Below are 10,705 nucleotides of genomic sequence, written 5' to 3' on the forward strand. Positions count from 1 at the left end.
CTAATTCCTAATTCCTGCTTCTGTCTGGAAAAGAAGCAAGGTGTAAGGGATGTTAAGAGAGTGGCTGCTTCCTCCAGATAAGGCTTTTCCCTTAACAGGACCCACAAGTAGGGCTTACACAAAATACAGACAGAGAAGACACCCTTCTTGGTCTGGCAGAGGTGGAAAGTCACTAATGCGGTCACATACATCACACTCTCTGGATTCATAAGCACATGTGCACCCATGGATACCTTGAGCACCAATACAACCCCTCTGCCTGCCCAGCACTCTGGATGCATGCCAGCTCCCCTTACCTGCCCCACAGGTATCCAACAGAAAGAGATATGGCATAAAGCCAGTTGTTTTTCTAAGGGTATAAAAACAGGACCCTGTTGTTGTGGTCTAATCTAAAGCCTCACCTACAGGTGGTGGATGCACCGTGTAGGAATTTTCCCAATTACCTGAGACTCCTAACGTTGGCTGCAATGGGGTTTCCCAGCTTGAAGTGTGGGCCTGGATGATGATTCAGTAGTAACTGGTGATGTATTTCTTCTTAATCACTAGCAGGACAATTAGGCATAGTTGGCAGGATACAAAACAAAACTGCTTTTTTTTTAAGATAAAGAAAACTGTTGCTAAGACAGATGTAGAGCTGGATATTCTTGGCTGGTAATAATCACCTTATTGTACTTTGGCTGCTGAGTGGTTGTGTCATGCTTTATGTGAGAATTTGTGCTTCTGTTTTATGGAGGCAGAACCCCTTGTTGTAATGAAATGTTTACAAAATATTGAAGTGAATTCTCTGGGGAGATGAGGGTGAATTCTGTTGGCTGCATACTGAAAGCAGCATCAGCAGAGGAAGCAAGTATGTAAGGATAAGATTGATTTGGGAAGCAAGTATGTGAATTGCAGGGAAAAAAACTATGTTGCAGTGCCCAAATCATGGGTAAATTGGATACTTATCAAACAGTAGTAGAAAAAGCAGCTGTAGCCCAATATAAATATTGAAAGTTAAGGGGTTGAGTAAACAGGAAAAAAGTGTATGCAGTGATTGCAGAGGCAGCAATAAATTGGAACCCTCAGAAATGGGACTGGAATGTGTGGGATTCAGCCAACTTATATAGTAGTTCAGAGGGTGAAACGTTTGCTGGCATGATATAGGGGCTTCAGGAATTAGATTGGATTCAGAAGACAGTAAAATATTTTTAATGTTAAGCTCCAACTCATTTGTTCAGGATGCCTTCCGAGGCACCAATGGGGTAATTTATTAAGGCTGTAACAAAAACATACCCCATGGAAGGGGAGTAGCTCAGTGACCTGTATGCCAACACACACAGCAAAGGACTGTGCCACATACAGTATGAGGGCAATTGGGGAAAATTACCAGGACAAATGGTAATCTGGCAAATGGATTATGTAGGTCCTCTGCCAGCCCCTCAAGGTTCTCAATATGTGTGTACAGCCGTACACACATACTCTGATGTTTAATAGCACACCCATGTAGATGAGCAGCCCAGGACAGTACAATTAAAATAATTAAAATTGATTATTTTATATTAAGGCATCCCTTTGCAAATTCAGAGTGACAATGGTTCACACTTTAAAAAACAGAAAGTACAACAATTTGCTGATATGTATTTATCAGCAGATATATATATCCCTTCTCCAGTCATTAGCACAGAGTCTTTTGATCACCTCCCTCACTCCCGTGGAGGACAGAGCTCAGCCAGACAAATACACTGACTAGACCCATTTTACATGTGACTGGCCCCCTTTATACCCTTTTCTGCATATCCCGCTCTTTGTTCCTCCCTGTACCCCTTCCTCTCTGGATCTCCCAGGATTTGTACAGCTCTGACCATTCCCACACCCTTGGCTTACAGTCCCACCCATTACAAAGTCCAGACTGATCTTCCTGGAGTGGTGCCAGTAGTTTCTTGATAGGCTACCAATTAGCGTAGTAGGGTTATGTCATTGTTTTGCCAGATCTATATCTTTGTCTCTTTTTGCCTTAGTCCCAGTTGACAAGGTCCCCTACCAGATAACCTTGCTGGAATAAACTTTCCTATGCTGTCACTCACCGCAGCAATTAGTGTGACTGACAACGTCTGGTTCCCGTCACTGCCTGGTTCACCATTTATTGGTCAGAGTTGTGTCTCCATGTCTTGTTTATGGCTTCATCCTTTTCTTACTATCATAGAATCATAGAATTACAGAATAGTTAGGGTTGGAAGGGTCTTATCCTTTTTCTTTATTGAATAAGGTCCTTGTCCAGATGCCCTTGAAGGAGCAGACACTTTCCTCCCACTTACCTTTAAACAAGGATTGGAGTATACATTGGCAGGTCTCCAGGAGATAGAAAATAATTTAGTTTTCAATTTTCAAATTAAACTTTGTTGTTGTTATTCTGGAGTGATCTTCACATTTACTATTTCTTCGAGTGCAAACTGAAGGAAAACGAGTGTAGCCTGAAGTTTTGTTTGTGGGTTCTTTTGCTTTTGTTGCTCCCCACCCACTCCCCTCCCCACCCCCCCTGCCCATCAACTGTCTTACATTGCAAATATGTGGTAGGAATGTATATGCCTTGTGTCATCACTTTGGCCCACCCTTTAGGATAATTCCATGTGTGCTGAGCTTACACATGTAAGACAAGGTCTTTGCGTCTTTTTAAGAGCTTAGGTTAGTGACTGTTTGCTGTAGCATGGACTTAGAGGGCTGCAAAGTGGAGAAAAAGATCAGAGGATTAAAAACCACTACAGGTGCCATCTCTATTTGCAGGAAATTGAGCAAGACAATGACATTATCCAACAGAAAATTGAATCAGTTTCTCATAAACTCTTGCCTGTGAACACCCTGTTTCCCAGCAAAGGTTGGCCAGTTTGCCAGCACTTTCTTAATTCAAAAGTTTGTTAACACAGAGAATTCCTCTGATTCCCCTGTGAGGTTTGTTCAGCTTTGCTCAACTTCATGGTGCAGATAAACAGCAGTGAACGTGAAGAGGAAGATTCAGGGTGTCAGCTGGAGAAATCCAGGAGATTTTAAACTCAGAAAAGTACCTGACTGGGACAAGACTTTAAAAGGAACCAGAAACTACTCTAAAATGAGAGAAAGAAGAAGCATAACTTGGAAGTGTGGTTGATTTGTAAATAATTTTGCTTTTCTGCAAATATGCACATGAAGACATACAGATGGAACTGTCATTAAATGAAGGCATGTAGCCGTGCAGCTACCTTTGGTCAGGTGCCGTTTTGTCTGTTGAAGGAGGTTGATGATGTTCAAACAGGATCTGGAATTTGCAGCAGACACAGTGGAGAGCAAGAAAGTTTGAAGAGCATCCTGATATGTGAAAGACACAAGGCATAGCATTGATTATCACTGGCCAAAAGAAGTGGCTGACTAGGTTGCTACCACATTGCTACCACTGTTTTGTGAATAACTGGATAATAAGTGTAATGGTGCCACTGGCAAGAGCCACAGCCCGACTCCTCCTAAAGTAGCTTCATCACTGGCCTCCACAGCCAGTCTGCCTCTCTCCCTGGCCACATGCAGCTTCACGTAGGGAAGGGGGAATGGGGAATGGGGAGTGCCACACTCCCAAGACCTTCTGTGAAGATGTTCTATTTCTGTCTGTATTGGAGGCCCTCAGTCAAGAAGAAAAGTTGCTTGGAAAAATGTGTAATGAGAGGCTAGATGTGGCAGAATCTCTATGTATGAATGCTCTTTTGGGCTTTGGCCTCTCTACATACCTGCATATGTGCCATTTACAATCTGTCGTTACTTCTTTTCCACTCACTTTTTTTGGCTATACAGAATATCATGCTTCTGTACTTCAGTGGGATGATGAGCAAAACTGAGAGAGTAGGTGTTTTAATTACTGACACTGTGAAACTTCCTTCAGCTATTGTGCATGACTGCAGTCCTGTTTTGAGGACATGCATGCTTTTTACAAGTGAAAAAAGCAGGAGCTACTGTTCAAATACAGGCTGCTATGCAAGTCAGAAGTTGAGCTCTATGAACGTGGTGAGCAAGGGAGATGCTATGAGCAGATATCCCTGGAGAAACACTCAAGAAGCACATGAAGAACAGGAAGGAAAAGTAGAAAACCCCCCAATGAACAGGAGAAAGAATTAGTAGGGAATTAAACAAAGAACAAACTTCTGGAAAAACTTGAAGATATTAGAAAAGACATTTCTTCTTGTTGTTTGTTTCTTAGAATTTTCAGGTTCTGTTAGAAAAGAAATCATGACTCAGTCTCAAATTTTGCCCATAAAGGAAACCAAAATCATTGTCGTTTTTCAGAAGTTAGAATCAAAAACCAAAATAGTATGTTCAGTAAATATCAGCAGATATGAGGTATAAAATGGAGACCAAAACTAGCTCTTCATACACAGTGGATCTTGTTAATATAAAGCAAATATGAATTTTGATTTTACTTTAGAGATCAAGGGTGAAGTCTTTTTCTAATTGGTGTCAAAACACCAATAATATGGTAAGAATTAAAAAATGCTCGTTTTTAATTTCCTTCCCTTTTCTCTCAATGCTATGCATTTTGTGCAAAATTTAATAAATGTTAAGATGCAATGAAAACCCACTCAGTTTAACTCATGTTAAACCATGACATAAAAGTGCCCAACAAAAGACTCTCTTCCAAAGGATCTTCTTTCTCACAGCAGATACATTGTGCCAGGGCTGAAGTTTATCAGCAGTGTCTGGCTGCAAGAAGGCTCCTGTACTTTCTGTTAACTTTTTTGGCTTCTGGATGAAGGCCAAAGATGTATCTGTCTTTTCTGATTATTTGGTTTTTGGCAGCCTACCAAAGTGCTGACAGGTTTCACCATGTGTTGCAAGCCCTGCCTTGATGCACTGTCAACGCACTGCATACACCAGACTTTTGAAGAGGCATTTGCGTTGTTCCTGCTGTGTCTGGGAGGGGATTGTCTTTGGCTGAATGCATGAATAAAGCTGTAGGTTACAGAAATGTGGAGTGGGTCTAAAAGGGAGACAGAAGTAATTACTTAGTTTTTAAAGGCAGTGATGTCGTCCCAGGGAACTCTGCTCATTGCCAAGTCTTTGAATTATTCTGACCAAAGAGGCTGAGGGTATATTTTCCTCAAGAGATGGAAATTATAGACAAGCACTGGCCTACCCAATCTGCTGCTATTCTGAAAGATCAGTGGCTTGGTTGGCAAAAAAGAGTCAAGCAGCTGAATGTTACTCTTTGTGTTAACACTTCATGGTATTTAGCTTTCTGCTGGAAAACAAATTTAACTACTGCTATGTTTCAAATAATAAAAAGTAGATTATGAGATTTAATCATCTATCATAAAGTAGATGATGAAATTGCCCCGGTATTTAAATGAGTGGTTGTGTTTAATGCCCAAGAGCTGTGTTTTTTACATTAGTTGTTGGAAAAGAGAGGCAGGCAGGTAGACTTTAATGATTAAAACCGGCATACAGACTAACATTTATTTACACAGGAAAATTAGCATAAACTTAGTAACTGCTTTTCTTTTCCTGTCTGAATACAATGTAGGGATCCATTTTGCAGCCAAAATGCTCCTCACAACCTGACCATAACAAAGGCTTTGCTATGTGAATGTATCTTGAGGGATACCAGGATACCAGAACTGAGTGGCTGGAGAAATGGGGCCACTGTGTTTTCCTTTGTATCTCTGAGTGGCTGTTGTGATGACTGGGCAAAATATCTACATGCTTTTCCTATGAGCTTGAATGAGTCAGATTTCCTGTTAATTTTCAAACTGGGGGCTGCCAGGCTTATATACGTTCTCCAGGGCAAATAGAGCAAAACTGCATGAAGCTGTAAAGGGACTGTAAAGAGAACTAACAAGGAGTACTAACACGATAATGCCCAAGCCAGCCTCAGGTGCCCAGTTTCAGAAGAATGAAGATAAAACCACTGACACTGTATTGAATAAACCACTTCACCCTTCCAGAGTGTGGAAGAGAAGCTTTTATGGGATTTTTGAGAGCTGCACAAGTGTGTTGGTGAAAAAGCTAACTTGTTGCTGTGACCTGTGAAAAGGGAGGTAATGTGGCAAGAAGTAAAGGGGAGGAGGGTGGGTGGGTTGGTTGGTTGGGGTTTTGTGCTTTGGTTGTGTTTTTTTTCATAGAATCATAGAATAGTTAGGGTTGGAAAGAACCTTAAGAACCTTAAGTTCCAACACCCCTGCCATGGGCAGGGACACCTCACACTAAACCATATCACCCAAGGCTTCATCCAACCTGGCCTTGAACACTGCCAGGGATGGAGCATTCACAACCTCCCTGAGCAACCCATTCCAGTACCTCACCACCCTAACAGTAAAGAATTTCTTCCTTATATCCAATCTAAACCTCTGCTGTTTAAGTTTCAACCCATTACCCCTTGTCCTATCACTATGGTCTCTAATGAACAGTTCCTCACCAGCATCCCTGTAGGCCCCCTTCAGATACTGGAAGCCTGCTATGAGGTCTCCACGCAGCCTTCTCTTCTCCAGGCTGAACAGCCCCAACTTTCTCAGCCTGTCTTCATACAGGAGGTGCTCCAGTCCCCTGATCATCCTCGTGGCCCTCCTCTGCACTTGTTCCAACAGTTCCATGTCCTTTTTATGTTGAGGACACCAGAACTGCACACAATACTCCAAGTGAGGTCTCACAAGAGCAGAGTAGAGGTGCAGGATCATCTCTCTCGACCTGCTGGTCACACTTCTTTTGATGCAGCCCAGGATATGGTTGGCTTTCTGGACTGTAAGCACACACTGCAGCTGGCTCATGTTCATTTTCTCATTGACCAACACCCCCAAGTCCTTTTCTGCACGGCTGCTCTGAATTTCTTCTCTGCCCAACCTATAGCTGTGCCTGGGATTGCTCCGACCCAGGTGTAGGACTTCGCACTTGTCATGGTTAAACTTCATAAGGTTGGCATCAGCCCACCTCACAAGTGTGTCTAGGTCCCTCTGGATGGCATTCCTTCCCTCCAGTGTATCAACTGGACCACACAGCTTGGTGCCATCAGCAGACTTGCTGAGGGCACACTCAATCCCATTGTCCATGTCACCGACAAAGATGTTGAACAGGACTGGTCCCAACACCAGTCCCTGAGGGACACCACTCGTTACTGGTCTCCAGCCAGACATTGAGCAGTTGACCACAACTCTTTGCATGCACCCATCCAGCCAGTTCTTTATCCACTGAGTGGTCCACCTATCAAATTGATGTCTCTCCAATTTAGAGACAAGGATGTCATGTGGGACAGTGTCGAACGCTTTGCACAAGTTCAGGTAGATGACATCAGCTGCTCCACCCCTGTCCATCAGTTCCGTAGTTCCATCATAGAAGGCCACCAAATTGGTCAGGCAGGATTTCCCCTTAGTGAAGCCATGCTGGCTGTCACCAAGCACATTTCTCTTTTTCATGTGCCTTAGCATGTCTTCCAGGAGAATCTGCTCCCAGATTTTGCCAGGCACAGAGGGGAGACTGACTGGTCTGTAATTCCCCGGGTCATCCATTTTCCCCTTCTTGAAAATGGGGGTTATATTTCCCTTTTTCCAGTCGTCAGGAACTTCACCTGACTGCCATGATTTTTCAAATATGATGGCCAGTGGCTTTGCAACTTCATTCACCAGCTCCTTCAGGACCCGCGGATGGATTTCATCAGGTCCCATGGACTTGTGTACATTCAGGTTCTTAAGATGGTCTCGAACCAGATCCTCATGTACAGTGGGCCCAAGGTCTAGGTTTTCACAGTCTCTGCGTCCGCCTTCCAAGACTCGGGTGCTGCGGTCAGAGCCTTTGCCAGTGAAGACCGAGGCAAGGAAGCCATTCAGAACCTCAGCCTTCTCCAAGTCCTGTGTAGCCAGTTCTCCCGAAAGCTTCCGGAGGGGGCCTACATTGTCCCTAGTCTGTTTTTTAGCCGCTACATACCTATAAAATCCCTTCCTATTATCTTTAACATCCCTAGCCAAGTTTAGCTCCAATTGGGCCTTAGCTTTCCTAACTTGGTCCCTAACTACCCTGACAACATCCCTGTATTCATCCCAGGCCACCTGTCCTTGTTTCCACCTTTTATAAGCCTTTTTTCCTGTGAATTTTTCTCAGCAGCTCCTTATCCATCCAAGGAGGTCTCCTGGCCCTCCTGCTGCACTTCCTTCTAGTCGGGATGCAACACTCCTGAGCTTGTAGCAGGTGATCCTTGAATGTTAACCAAGAGTGTTGGGCCCCCCTGCCCTCTAGAGCTATATCCCATGGAACCTTGCTAAGCAGGTTCCTGAAGAGGCCAAAGTCTGCTCTCTTGAAGTCCAGGGCAGTGAGCTTACTGCACTCTCTTCTCACTGTCTTGAGGACCTCAAATTCGACCATCTCGTGATCACTGCATCCGAGACTTCCCTGGAGAGTCACATTTCCAACAAGCCCTTCCCTGTTGGTGAGCATGAGGTCAAGCAGGGCACCTCTCCTCGTCGGCTCCTCTATTGCTTGCAGAAGGAATTTGTCTTCCACACAATCGAGAAACCTCCTGGATTGCTTGTGCCAGGGCGTACTGTTGCCCCAACAGATGTCAGGGTGGTTGAAGTCCCCCCCATTTTCCTCCAGAGATGAGGAATGTCATCCATTATGTGATAAGAAAGTTTAAGGGACAAGACCTATAGAACTGTTTCTTGGTTTCATGCTTTTGTTTTTCATGCTTTGTAACTTTAGGTGAAAGGATAAGTGATGCTTTAATCCAGAGAAATGGATAGTAAGTCCCTCTGAGCAGCTGTGTCAAAGGTTTATGTGGAAGACCCTGGGTGAGTCTGGCTACAAAATAAAGGGGTGGCTGGTGACTCTGAGACTTCCAAAGTCAGAGACTTTGGGATCATGTCCCAGGACAGGCCGAGATTTATCAAGGATTACAGGGGCTTTTGCTCATTAGCTGTCATTTCACCATGATCTCTTCCTCCTGATGTGGTACAGGCAACTTGTCCACACAGCACTGCTCTGCAAACCCTCCAGCTTTGCTTCAGCTCCTCCACAGCTATCAGCCTGCACAGCAGCTTCTGTCACATCCAGTCCCTGTGATTTACCCCTTCTGCTCCTAAAGACAGTGAAAAAAAACCCAAACCTGAATTACCTTTCTGTCTACAGCTAAGTGCCATTGAAGTCTTCATTAAAGCACACATGAAGGGAGAAATGAATGTAATGTGCACTTTTAACATTTCAAAATCTGCAAACTGAACACTGAAGGGCTGCTAAGTGTAACACAAAGGACTTTATATCTCATTTAAGTTGACTACTAAAGTAATGACTACAGTATCATTACTTTAATGACAGAAACGTTCTCAAGAAATTGTTTCTATTCTCAAAACAGGTCCTGGAAAACTAATAAGATCCCATGTATATGGTCTCCTGAAGGTAAATGTATGTTTGGCTGAGATTACAGCAAGCCTGTTTTATTTTAACTTCATAACACTAGCTTCCTATTTGTGAAAGTCAGAATATTAGTAACATGCACAGAGATAATTCTATAGTAGAACAGTAAACAATCAGTGGACAAATTCATAGGTCTTCCATCCCACCAATGAGCAATCAGAGATCAAAATAAGCTTTGCAGGTCTGACCTTTTGTCTTGCTAGCTTCTCTTTAAATTTAGTTACACCATTTCCATCCAAAGTCAAAATGAAACCTTGTATGGGAAGAGTCTGAGGCCATGAACTGGATGCAGTTCACATTAGGAAAATCTTGAAGAGTTATCATTGAACTTATTGTTTGGGGCATATACTTCCGGTGAGGATTTTTATTTCAATCAGGTCTTTGTACTACTCCTAGCAAAACTATACTCAGATTTTTTATACCTTTGTTTTATTGGGGGAGGGGGGGAAAGAAATCAAGCTTAGGAAAAAAAAAGCATTGAAAAAGCACTTCCTCTCTGTCAAACCACGACTTCAGAAGGACAACATGTTTGTGAGGAAGATGCCCAGCATGCTGTTTAAAGCAACAATACCAAATATTTGCTTACTTTTTGTACACCTGGCAATGTGTATATCAAGTTATTTTTTTTGGGGGGGGGGGGGGGGGAAGTGTTAATGTCTACCTGTTTAGCATCATGTGGTGCTGGTAATGGATCAATGTGGAAAAATTTGAGTTTGTTGATAAAGTACTTTTTCAGAGGGTTTCTCAGTATGTGCCCTATATCTAAATAAGTGCATAAACCCTATTCTGAGCATCTACATACTGTATCCTGTGTGCCACTGTGGGGATAAAGACGGGATGGACATTGGTTTTACTTGGGGTGCTGCTTCCTATAAGCTCCCAATAGGATTCTGTATGTCAGAGAGCTAATCTAACTCTAGAATGCATAAGCAGAATAACATCAGTCAAGTGTGGAAGGGACACTATGTTATAACCATAGACAAAATAACTGGTGTAGATACTTCAATGTTGTGACTATTTATGGTGCCTGGATTGCTTAAAAAATTGCAGAGCATCCAGAAAGAATAATTTGATGGGGAAATTCTTCCCAGTAAAGAGAAACTAAGTTGGTTAGTACAGTTTATCTGACAGAAGGCAAATTATGTTCTTTCTAGATGTTTCTGATAGAAGATTGATCTTCAGTCTAGGGGAAATCTTGTAAACAGATGCAATACAGAAAAGGTATCTGTCATGGTTTAAGCCCAGCCAGTAACTCAGCAGCACACAGCTAATCACTCTCATTTTCCCTCCTGTCTCTGGGCAGGATGAGGTGCAGAAT

The sequence above is a fragment of the Melopsittacus undulatus genome, chromosome 3 (genome assembly GCF_012275295.1).
Source record: "Melopsittacus undulatus isolate bMelUnd1 chromosome 3, bMelUnd1.mat.Z, whole genome shotgun sequence".
Taxonomy (NCBI): Eukaryota; Metazoa; Chordata; class Aves; order Psittaciformes; family Psittaculidae; genus Melopsittacus; species Melopsittacus undulatus.